Raw genomic sequence first — 13,652 nt, forward strand, 5'->3', positions numbered from 1 at the left:
GCTTGTCATTCCCTTGACCACATTTGTGTTTTACAGCCTCCAACTCCCCATTTACAGGCCCCCAACACACACCTACTCCCATCTGCGTGGAGCGTTCAGTCTTTGGCACACAATTAATTATTATTTACTCCATCCCATTATATGTACAGTATCATCCCTTGCAGAAGCACAATGAAAAAGACACAATAGCAAATGATTCATTCGGACAACACATGAAATTCTTGGAATTTTATTCTCATTATACTACCCAGCTTACACAAAGGTGCTAAGAGGCTTAAATTCTGCACAACATATGATATCTTGACACAATTCAGTAACAGCATTAGATGACAGGTGTTATGCAAAAATATCAGTGGCATGTCAGTGCCTGCTACCTCTCCTCCTGTCTTCTGTCCATCTGGATACACCAAGGCAATAATCAATGCTTACATACCTTGGAGGTCTAGCTGCACACACTGTACGCCAAGCTTTGAAATGTAGGTGACCCTGAACTATCCCTGCTTCTGATTTAAGCACCTCAGTACTGATGAGGTCGGCATACTGGTGGCTGAATGTATGGCTTGCAGGACACTCCAGATATGACGTATCTCTAGTTTACACTCGGTCATGTTGGTACATAAGGTGCAAGGTCTGTTATGTCTTATATAACCTGCTTATGAATCCCAGGCTCTGTTCATTGTGCTTATATTATGTGTTTTCCATTAATTTCCTCAGTATGTCCCAGTATCAGTTCTTTTTATTTTATATAGCCCCAATTATTACTCTCCACTGCCTTTCTAGATAGTTCTAAATGTTTTTAAAACATGAATATCATATTTCAATGACATATGTAGTTGTGGTAAAAATTTATTTTCCCTCAGCTATAAAATTACCATAAGTGCTAGGCTGTGTGTGTATCTTTGGACAGTTTAGTTCAGAAAAAAATACCATTATGTTTTAAGGAGGAAACTGGAATATTCAATGACACAGATACAAGGGAAAATATGAAACGTTCACACAGACAGTGGATAGAAATCAGGACTGAACCCCAGACTCTGGAGCTATGAGGCTGATATTTTATCATTAAGCTACAGTGCTATTTTCTCAGGCTTTCTCCTTTATCCTGATTATACATATTACTTTTTTATTTTTAAAATTACACGTTATTATAAACATCTTTATCTTACAGTGTAAAACACATCATCTAGATAATGAACACAAAATAAAAATAATATGGATATGATCTAGAAAGAAAACTGTAACACGTGCAGACTTGATTATGTAATCTATTTTCCAACTGCAATTTCCAGTTACTAAAACAATGTTTAAACTTCTCATTTAAGGTCAAGACAAGTATAAATTTTTTAATGACATTTGTAAAATGATGTACAGACATACTTTGAATCAATACTCAGCAAACCGTATTACAGCATTTATTTAAAGCTGAAAAGTCTCTGTGTTTTTGAGTAACAGTCATCAAAAATACTTCAGACTACAGAGTACCATGTGAGTTTTGTAGTAATACATTTCAGTTTTTTTTCTTTCTGTGAGTCTGACAAGTAGTTAAGGTATTTCCATAATGACAAAACTAGAATAACAAGCAATGTTGGCATTGTCCTCTCAGAATGCACCCAACAGCCATTTGCTTGATTTATATACATTTGTGCCATTCAGTTCCAGTACATTATGTACACTTCCACATTTTACTGAGCATATATTATTACTTAATATGCCTAATATCTTTGTTCTGTCTGTTACATTCCTTACGTACTTTTGGCTTCCATTATAGTAATCTTCACCTTTTATACACTGTGTGCAATGAGTTAATTGCGCCCAATTTAAATGTACTCCCTGCATTTACCAAGTCTGATTTATTCTGAGTTTACTTTTTTGTTTATACATGTATTTCCATGTGCTCCATATATGTTTTTAAATGTCTCATCCTTTTCTTCTTGCATCTAGGATGTCTTTCCATAAATCCATTTATTAATCCAGTTAAAGGTAAAGAGAATGATCATTCCTCTCAATCTCATTTATTCTTTGGCTTGCAGGTAATCCTTTTTAACTGGTTGATATACTGAAAAAGAAGTATAAATGTTCTGAATATGAGCACTTTTTAAAATGTTGATGCTATTTTAAAAAGGTTTCATGTATCCTGTCTCTTTTCTAATCTGTATAGTAAATGCTGTCCACAAAGTATTGATTTTGTTTTCAAACTGTTACAGTCATAAGCCTTTGAAATATATTGCTATTCTATACTCAGTGCAGCATGCTAGTTTATTTATTTTATTATAATTTCTGAGGTTTATCTGAAACTTTCTTTTTTTTTTCACATTTGTCACTGACCGCTGGTCTGCCACTGCTAATGCTGCATCTGAATTGCAGGGTATTTTTTTTTTAATTCATGTCCTTCATAAATGCATTCTCCACTGTACTTGCAGTAATTTTTTCCAAATGATGCATCAAAATAAACTGTGCATAGAATATGACTCATTGCATATCCCTGATATATACACACTTAGAAATCTAAAAATCTTTTACTCTTTGTTGATTTGCAAATATTTTTATACAGTTCTCAATGTATATCTTTATGCATGCCTCAGCTGTCACATTTTTACTTCTAACATGTATCAGTTTCTACAAGTGCTCATTATTTTTGGCCTTGCACATTCTGTTGACCTATTGAAATTCCATACTTTCTTTGTCTCTGCTGCGTGGCTATTCAGTTAACATCCCTAATAAAATACGCTCTAAAATCCATTTCTTCTGTTTTTTTTTTTAATTCCATTTATGTTTAATTTCCTTGCTTTTTAATGCTTCCAATGTCCCTTAGCTAAAATATTGTAATCCCTTTTTATGAGCCTTAAAGGTATCCATGTACTGTGTGCCTCTACCTCTCAGTGTTTGGTATATAAACTAGCCAAGCTTCCATAAACCTCTCCATCTAATAGCCTGCATGCCTCATGTAAGACCTCTGCAAAAAATTCTGATAGCACTTTATAAGCCACATTTGATATGTAAGCTGTTCCATAGCTTTTGTTTTCCAGTCTATCTATATTTTTCTTTGTAACTGGTTTACACACTTCTCTGTGGTTCCTTTTTATTTGCAAAATGCTAATTCCTTGGTTATTTATTTGTTTATTATTTTACTTATTTTGTTTTGCTGATGACATCGATAGTCCAAGTGGGCATACATAAGAAATAGAAGATGAATAAGACAATGCAGCTAGAGATCCTGTTCATAGATTTTAGTCAAATCCTTGATTCAGTAATTCATGAGATACTAGTAAAACAAATGTTATGAAATGGTATAGATAAGATTATATAATATATAAAAGCATTGACAAATAAAAATTGTAACTTGTTGGAAACCAATCTATCAAGGAAAAAGGATAAGATTGATAAGGTTAGGAAAACCGGACTTAATAAGGCACCTTTGAAACCATTGTACTTAATTTAATAAAAAAAAAAAGTAAATAATAAAAAAAAAAATAAATATAAAACAAAATAGAATTTAAAACAAAGAATGTTTTGGATGAAGTTGAGGATGTTTTTGAAAAGGTTATTAATAATGGACAAAGGAAATGTAACTGGACAATGGGTAGTATATTATTATATGCATGCTGTATTATTTGAGTGTGGGAAGGAATTGTTTGAGAAGTGGAAATTTGGAAATGTCACAGAAATGAAACATGAACAAATATTGGAGGATTTGATTTGAAGACAATTTGTTGTAAGGTTGCTATTAGCTATTGATAAAACACTGTATGAATTAAATCAAAAATTTATTTACATTTAGCATATTTGGGATACACAAGACACCTAGAATCCTTGACCCATCTCTGAGAGATGCGCTTGTCTCATGTCTCAAAAAGAAGATAGACTTGGCTATATATGTTGACAAAAAAAAAAAAACCATACCAAAAATATCCACATATTCATTCTAGTGGATTCTTGGGATTTTAGATTATAGTTAAAATTAAGCAGGAAGTGTTGGGGTGTGGAATAAGAAATATGTACCACTACTGAAATGTGGGCAAGTGGATGGTGGCAAAGTGTTAGAAAATGAGTTAGAGAAAGGGAAAAGTGACGTATATATGGTACTGACATTTAATGAGGGCACTAAAGCTATTAAGAATATTATACATAGAAACTGGACTTTATTTTCATCTATGCCCAATAGTATTAAGATATTTTTTAGCAAATTGAAATTTGGATATAAGAAAAATAAATGTTTGAAAGAACTATTTGAAAGGGAGCAGATGATGGGAAGTAACGGGAAGAAGATGGGCACATATAAATGTGGTAGATGCCCGCAATGCCCATTTGTGTACAATCAGGAGGTTTTGGACATAGAATATATGACATTTTACCCTAGGGGTTATTATAATTGTCAGACTATGAGGATAGAATTTTTGGCAAATGCACATGTGGTGTATACTATGTGGGCAAGACGGAGCAGAGTTTGAAGCAAAGGATATATGAGCACATATATGAAATCAATTGGAAAAGGGAAAGTAACGCACTTTTTAGGCACACACTAGTGTGCCCGCAAGCAGACTTTAAATTTTGGGTCATTGAGCAGGTGAGTAGAAATAAAAGGGGTGGAGATTGGGAAGTACAATTAGAGTTTAGGGAGCTTATTTGGCAACTGCGGTTGGATGTGCAACCTACCAGGGCTCAATGATCATATTTCAATTATGCCAGCATTAAAAATAAGAGCAAACAAGTATTGAAGAACAACAAAAGCTTAGATAATAATAATAATTTATTTATTTATTTATTTATTTATTTATTAAGCAGTATTAAGCATATGTAACAATTATGGATGTACAAAATCAAACGTTTTTAAGTTCTACACACAATGTGCTAAAATATATATAAGGAAATAACATTTATGTGCAAACACATCTATTGAGATTTTTATATATTTATAAATGTATATTTGTACAATGTATTAAATGTATGCTTTTAATATATGTTTTATATATTTTTAACACACACATATATATATATATATATATATATATTAGTTATTATATACATGAATTTATGTGTATAAAATGCATTGGGGGATTGTTTAATTGTTTAATTGATTGAAGGTGTTGGGTCTATTTAAATGAATGGAGCGAACTTTGTTGTTGACTCTGATGATGTTTCCGTGTTAGGAAATGAAAGCGCTTAGTCCGTTTGCTTTTTGTTTGAATTTATTGTCTATTGGAAATAAATAGTTTTTTGTATTAGAGGTGGCCTTTATTGTGCTGGAAAACTACTAGAGAATTTGTGGTTATAAGATAGTAAGAGACTATACATGGAATAATTCTGAGGAGATCAAGACTGTTCGCTATTACAAAGATCTGGGTATTTTTACTTATAACACATTATCCTTTGTAGAGAGTATAGAATATGTATGCAAGAGAGTGGGGATGAAGATCTGTGTCCTCCTACAATTCATATATGCACCAGAGCTCCCCATCTCATAATTTCCTTGTACACCACCTTGCTGTACCTGATTATGGAATTCAGAAATAAAGTATGACATTTGCACTGTAAAAACACGAATGATGAGTTAGAAGGAATGTAAAGGCAATTAACCAGAATGGTACTAAGCATGAATTATCTTATATACAGGTAAAGGCTACATGCACTAAGCCTCAACAAGTTAGAATTTTGAAGGTTAACAGGTGACCATCATGGCCAGAAAGACTTTCATGATTCTTTGCTTATTTATTGCCTAGGACTGCATAATGCAGTCTTAATTTGAGACATTGCCATTAGGTTGAGAGAGTGTAACCCTTAAACTGTAAACAGGTTGAGACTGTACGAGAATAGTGTCTAGATAGAATACACTTATTAGTTCTATCGAAAGCATTAATACAGTGAATGAGTTTTACTTTATTATTTATTTATTGACATTTGTTAACCGGGTTTGTCCAACTGGGCTTGTGGCCCATTTTCAGTGGAGACCCAAGAAGAAAAGCTCCAGTAATACATTTTAAAACAAGTACAATTTTAAACAATATTGATATAATAGGTTATAGCAAAATGATTCACATATGTTGGGATACATGCATAAAGTTAAAGTTGCATTAAAAAGAAGCTTAGTAACAATTTTACATTGATATAGTTCAATAGGTCAACAATTAACATTTTTTATTTGTATAAAATTGTGCAAATGCATAGTAGACACATTGGAGAGGGAGGTGTAATGAGGTACTAAGTATGGTCCTTTTGAGAGTACATAAAGGGAAGGAAGACTAGGTAGGGTCATGGCAAGGGCAGGTTCTGGAACTGAGAAAATAAGCTTTTAGTTCATTTTTAAAGTGTGAGGCGTGGGAGATTGAACATAAGTCAAGGGGAAGTTTGTTCCAAGCATGGGCAAAGGAGTGTTTGTATAGTAGTTTGCCTACTGACCTTTTTGGGTGGTAGATATCAAGTAATTGTTGGTTAGAAGTACTGAGGGTCCAGGATGGGATGTAGATGTAGACTAAGGAAGATAGAGATGGACAGAAGGCGGGTTTATAAAGAATAGAGTGTAGCATATGAAATTGATAAGAAAGCAGAAACTGGGGAAGTTCAAGCCTTGAAGAGAGTTTAAAGAAATGCAGTGGTGTGAGTTGTATGGGGAGTTAGTAATGAATCTGGCTATTTTATGGTAAGACTGTTGCAGTTTGTTTAGAGTGGAGGCCTGGATATTGGTAAGAACTGGGGCGGCATATAAGAGGGAGGGGAGGAGGAGTGCCTGGCCCAGGGTAAGTCTAGATTCAGGGGTTAGGAAGTTTTTGTTCCGATATAGCAGACCTAGTTTCTGGTTTGTTTTTTTTATACATTGGAGTATGTGTAGGTTAAACTTGAGTTCGTCATCGATAATGAACCCTAGGAGTTTTGTGTGGGTGTCAGGCTGGATATTTGTATTGTTAGAAGATGTAATAAAAAAGGAGGTATTGTGATGAGAAAGAGAATGTGGAAGGAAAAGTAGGACTTTGGTCTTTTTGGGATTTAGGATCAATAGGTTGTGAGAAAGCCATTGTTCAGTGGATAGTAGGGCCTGTTGGGTCAGGGAGTGTAGTTCAGGAATGTTATTTGAGATGGATATAAGTGTGGAGTCGTCGGCATACTGAATAAGGGAGGATTCTTTGTATGAGGTGTAAAGATCATTGGTGAAAATGTTAAACAAAAGGGGTCCCAAGATGGAGCCTTGGGGAACACCAGTGGAGATGGGAAGGAAAGGTGAGGAGGATGAGAGCCATTTGACAGATTGTTCCCTGCCAGATAGGTAACTATTAAACCAGGCAAGTGAGGAGGGGCATAGGTGGAGATTTGCGAGTTTGGATAGTAGTAGAGGATGAGAGACAGTATTGAAGGCTTTGGAGAGATCTAGGAAGAGACAGGAAATGAGTTTATTGTTGTCTAGGGCCTCTGCAATGATATGAGTGAAGGAGAGGAGGGCAGTGGTGGTGCTGTGGTGAGGATGAAACCCATGTTGGGTAGGGGTAAGTAAGTGGTGTGTGAGGAGGTGATTGAGAAGCTGTGAGTGAATACATTTTTCTAATATCTTGGAGAGGGGGGACAGAATGGCAATGGGTCAGTAGTTTGAGGGGTCAGTGGAGTTTCCACCTTTATGAAGAGGTATAGTGAAGAAAGATTTCCAAAGGGTGGGGACAGTTGATTCCAGAATAGATCAATTAATTAGTATAGATACAGGATAGGCAATTGAGTCAGCAGCAAGTTTGAGGAATGTAGGAGATAGATTGTCAGTGGAAGGAGAGCAAGGTTTTAACTTGAGTTGTAGAGATTTGATGTAAGTAATGGGAACTGGCTCAAAAGAAAAAGTTGTGTTAGTGGGACTTGGAGAGGTGGGTGTCAAAGTAGAGTTTAAATCCATGTTGTACAACTGTATGGGTGACATTATATACTTTGGTTTCTGATAGTGGGATTTTTGGAGTCTAGCTTGCACAAAGAACTGTACTTATATTGTATTATGTTGTTATATTTTGTTATGTTATGTTATGTTACGTTAACTATTTACAGAGAAGATTTTCTGAGAAAAAATCTTGTACAATTTAAGTACATAGCAATGAGTAGCATTTTATGTACACATTCATTGCTCAGTCTCACACATTGTCATATTTATCAGTCAAAGGGCATTTAAACCTCTTTATGCAGTCAAGCAGGACCGGTGTTAGCATTTTGGGGGCCCCCAGCAAATGTCAAGTTGGGGGCCCACTGACCACTTTCAGTCTAAGTATCACCCTGTCACTGCCACTCCTTCCTTTTAGTTCATGCTGCAGGCTTTAGGAGTAGTACACACAGACTGACCTGTAGCTACAATGATGTTATTACAACAGGCCTACATACTACACTATGTAGGCCCATCTCACAAAGGGACATTTACAGTTACTGGCATTTAGGTGTAGTAATGATACATTGCAACAACTCTATGTACAGGGCTGAACTAGTGTGCAATGGAGTCCCAGGCACTGCTTACTGTATCAGCCCCCGAAAAAAAAAACACATCCTCTAGAGCTCCTATTTGTTTCGCCTATGTTGGGCTTCCCACATTATGCACATTACATATTTTCTTCCATTTCTCACATTTTACCTTTTTTCTTCAGCTTTTTCAAGAAGCTGTAACTTTATATATGCTCTAAAGTGCTTTTTAATTTTTTTTTTCTTTTTACCCAATCATGGCTTTCAGTGTTGTTGTTCAGCTTTAGTTTTCCTTGCATCTTTTCAATATATTTTGTTGACCAAGACAGCACAGTAATAACCATTTAGGAAATAACTCATTTAAGCCGGTGCCCCCAGAAGCTATAGAGGTTGTAGATGCTCTGGGTTGCATTTCAGAGCACTTCCCCACCTTTTAATTCAAAAGTGGGCTAAACAAAAATCTCAAGTAAGAAAAAGAATTTCAGTCTTAATTTTTTTTTTCAGTGAAGACATAAGTTGTACCCAAGGTTTAAAATTCAAAGCTGACAAAAATAGTAGCTCAAAATAAATTAGCAAGTCAGTTGTTGTGAGGATGCACAGATTCTGTATAGGAATACTGCCTGCCTCCCTAATCCCCCAAAAAGACACTAACTGCCTATGCAACCCTCTGGTGTTAGACTGGGATGAACGCAGATGTTCAGATGGCCACAGTTATGTATTTCAAACGACTGCTGAAATACAGATACATAGCATGCCTATTTACTCCTTAATCCTAACTCCCAAAGGCAACCAGCTGTATATGTGCCTGATGTTTGATTGTGAGGAAAGTGAAACTAAATAATGACTGCAGTAATGTATTCTACTTTGCTGCTACCAGACAGTACACTGCCCCTACAGGAGCTAAAGTAACTTTCTTTGTATACCTCTGAGGTCTGTTAGAAAAGTAAAGGAAATGATAACTACACAATTCCCAGCCCCCACATAACCTACGGTAAATTTCTGTACGCAAACATCTGAGCAGGGATGCTTTAGAATGTTTGTGGTTGAGGGCAGTGGCCATTATCAGTTTTATCCTAACAGGGTCATATCACAACTCCATTCAGGATAAAGAGTGCAATCAGAAAATGAAAGCATTTTTTCCTCATGTTTCCTCAACTAAAAACAGCTTTTATGGGGTCTTCAAAGTCAAGGATGATTAAGGGAGCCCACTGTATCCATTTATACAGTCTGGGGAATGGGGACCAGCAGATTCCTAAAAGATCTAAGTGTCTGAATGCTCTGTGACATATGCTATGCCTTACGTTTGAAATATAATCACTTGTTCGCTAAATTTTTTATTGATACCCAGAAGAATGCTGTGCATATCCCAGCATTATTGGATGTGAGCATTGATAAAAATAAGTGATATTTTTTGCACACACAGACGCACATCACAGCAATGCTAATGTTGTACTTAGTTCAGCAAATACATTGTACAACACTAGTACTGCTGCACAAGATCAGTGACTGCTGTTTAGCAGTCATCAAACAGCAGCAGGAATAAGTCATTTTTATTTACCCCACTGAGTAGTAAATGAATACCTATCACTATCCCTAATGTCACAGATATTCTTGATTTTAATTTTGCTCTGTCACAATAAATCCAGTCATCAGACTTTTATACTTATTGTCTAAAAATGCATGTTGATGCAAAATGTGTTAATCTAGTAACTTTTAAATGAATTAGAGTAATATTTAAAATGTGTTCCTCGTTTTAAGACTTTATTATGCTATCATTTTTATCACTGAACAGAATTCTTCAGCAAAGACGTTGAAAGTTATGGTATCAGTTGTTCTGCCAGCATGTATAAAAACCCTGAAAGAGAAACCATCCCTGAAGATTAGAAGCATCAGCTCTTCTTAAACTCTAAGGTTTGCACTGAGATCAGTCACCCTGGGTTGCTGATTCCTCTAGTGCCTGCTTTGCTTATGTTCATTATAGCTTTGCCCTAGCAGGGTCATATCACAGTCCTGTTCAGGTTAAACAGTGTAATCGAAAATTAATACATTTTTTTCTCCTCAGTTATTTCCCCAACCAACAGTAGCTTTTGTGGGGCTCCCACACAGCTAATGATGATTAAGGGGCCCCTGCAGCCACAGCTATTGCAAGTACCTAAAGCTGACTATGTTAATTTTAGTGAAGAGGATGTCCACCAACAGGGTTTGACTAGGACAGAGGCATTCTGTCATTGGTAAAATATTTAATGAAATTGTAAATCTTCTTACTTGACAAAATATTGTTACTGTAATTAAAGATCTTTGAATTTTGAAGGAGATAATAAATAAGAGTTATTGTTACTTACCTGCTTTATTAAGTATACAGGCTTGCTGTACTAGCTTTTGCTGGTTTGGCAGACATGTTACCAAATAACAAGATATCATAACTTGCATTGGTTGGGGGCCCCCCAGGACCAGGGGGCCCCAGCAACTGCAGGGTTCGCTGGTGCCTAAAGATGGCTATGCAGTCAAGGACAGCCTCACAGCCATAGTGCTCACCCCTTTAATTTATAAGTAAAAGTTGCAACTTCTGACTTAGGTGAGTTGGCTGTACTGCCTGCAAGCTATTAATCAACCCTCAGGAAAAGAAGATGGCTGTTACATCTTATTATACAATGACTGGCCATTAATATTCAAAAACGAGCATGCTGACTGGTCAGCCCAGTCAGCGTGCCCATTGTAAATCCGAGCATATACCGATGGAAGAAGGTACAGTCGCCCAGACTTTTTTTCCATTAATATATGCAACAAAAAAATTTACTTTTATTTCATTTTTTTTAATAAGCTGACAAAACTGGAGACTAAAATGAACAATAGAGATGGCATAGAGAAAAATAAAAGGATAATCAAGTATGTTATATAAAATTAAATAAACGTACCTGATTATCCTTTCATTTCCTCTGTCCCATTGCTCCTGTATGTTACAAGCCAAGTTTGTTTTCTTGTTTGTTCCTTTTTTTTGGTTTTTAGTTTAAAAAAAAAAAGCAATGGAGATATTCCTTTATTTGTTACTTCTTCACACAGCACTGGTGTACTGCAAAAGCATAGGAAAGCAAGTCACATATGCATGCGCAGTGCATCAGCAATGATCCAGGATATCAAATTAAAAGCGGAAGACCACCATGGCGCCGTTATGCAAAGAAATTATTTAAGAAAATTAAGTAATTTTTTTCTTAAATAATTTCATTATATAACAGAAATAACTGACTCTGTGGTGTGGTGATTAAACCACACCAACCATGAGTAAATCTTAAATATACCACACTAACGTCGTTGGTTACTGCTATACTCCTCCTGCCTATCAAGTGAGTCCCAGTAATGGAGTTTTCTCTCTGAAGTTAAACCAGTTGTAATCCCACATACTGTAATATTTTACAGATTTCCATACTTGTAGATCCACTCTTAGAAATTACAAGGGTGTCCGTTACAGTCACATGCCCTTTCACTCCCATGACCTTGTTGAAAACTATTGTTCTCTGTTTTTTCCTCTCTCTGTTTGTCTCTCTCTCCACCCTTTTTTCACTAAAGAACTGTAATATTTTTTTTTTCCTGGAATGGCAGTCCTCTTACGCTTTTATCTATCATAGTGCTGCTACTTTCTCTTTTACACCTTAAAAGATCCTTTTTCAGGAAATAAAAGCAAAACATATTTTATTGTTAACTAGCCTGTTCACTCCTAAATAATTTGGAGTGTTCCTTTCTGTTCTCTGTGTGCACAAACTGATTGGCTCACATTAACATGTGAGTTGTTGCCCTTGTTACTCCCTTTCCACCTTCAGCTCCCCAGCCACACCCCAAATCATCTATTTATTACCTCCTAATGCTGCCAACTTCACAAGTAGTAACCTCCTAAAGAAGCACTTTACCATTATACAAAGCAAATTATTTCCTCTAGCATAGACCTGCTCCTTTTTCAATTGGATCACAGTAGAGCTCTTTTAAAGTCCTTCTCTAAAGCCCACTAACTGTCGAATAACCACATTTATAGGTGAATAGTCTTGGCACTCCTGCAGTTTTCAAAAAGGACCATCACACAGTAAACAGTAAATCAAAAATAAAGTGTATTTATTACAATGCACCATAGAAGTTCATTATTCCATATAAGAAATAACAGACTGGTTTCAACATGTATTGCCTTCTTCCATGTTAAAATCCAAATGATACATACAGATTTAGATATGTATGCAATTGCTATAGCCAGCTTTCATTGAATAATCACAAATATTCATTAAGACCTGGTGGAAACAAACCCCCCAGTCTAATAATCCATGATTTTTCTTTAATTTAATATAGCCTGATTTATTTAACCTATTATACATAATTCTGCCAATAATAACAAAACTAAATTTAGCACTGGGATGTTTCTTAGTATGTTTAAAAAGAGCATTGGATGTACACCCATTTCTGATGTCACTCATTTTCTGATATACATATTTTCAAAGTACATGAAGTTTGTCCAACATAAAAAAGCTGAACAATTACAAATGACAAGATAAATAACCCAATAAGAGCTACCATTTCCAAACACCAAATTTTTATAAACCTTAGATGTATTTTTCATGATAAATTCCTGTGTCTTACCAACAAACATACACATGGAGCAATGCCCACAAGGCTGACAACCTTGCAACAAACTTCCATCAACCGTGGTTTGTCTGCCTACTTCCTGTAGTCGCTACCAATAAGTCCTTCCTTACTCAATAGCTCAATACTACTAACTTTCAACCTCCCTCAGTATTTCAACCATGACCTCCACATCACTCTTACTATGCATCACCCTCATTTTAAGCTCACCTTCCCCTCCCATCACCTCTCTGGAATCTAGCAGGAGATATACCCTATACACAGACAAAAGCAGCCTCCCTGGTGCACTCTCTGTAGATCTCACAAAAGCCTTTGATTTCATGGGCCACCCTTCTCCTTCTTGATAAACTAACAGATGTTAACAATAGTACAGAAATGATTCCTTGTCTAAAGGTTTCCTCTCAAAAAGAAATGTTAAGCTTCTTGTAGGATCCTGATTTTCTGGAAAAAAAAAAGTTCTCTTCACACAGGTGTCCCTCAAGGATCCATCCTTTGTCCTCTGTTATTCTTCCTCTTTATAACCAGACTTCCTTATGACTTTCTTCACTGTCCTTCCATCTTATATGCAGATAACATTGTTATCTACAGATCCTCTCATGGCATCAGTCATTCAGTCACAGCTT

This window comes from Protopterus annectens, chromosome 1.part0, assembly GCF_019279795.1.
Source record: "Protopterus annectens isolate FY-2018-M chromosome 1.part0, PAN1.0, whole genome shotgun sequence".
Taxonomy (NCBI): domain Eukaryota; kingdom Metazoa; phylum Chordata; order Ceratodontiformes; family Protopteridae; genus Protopterus; species Protopterus annectens.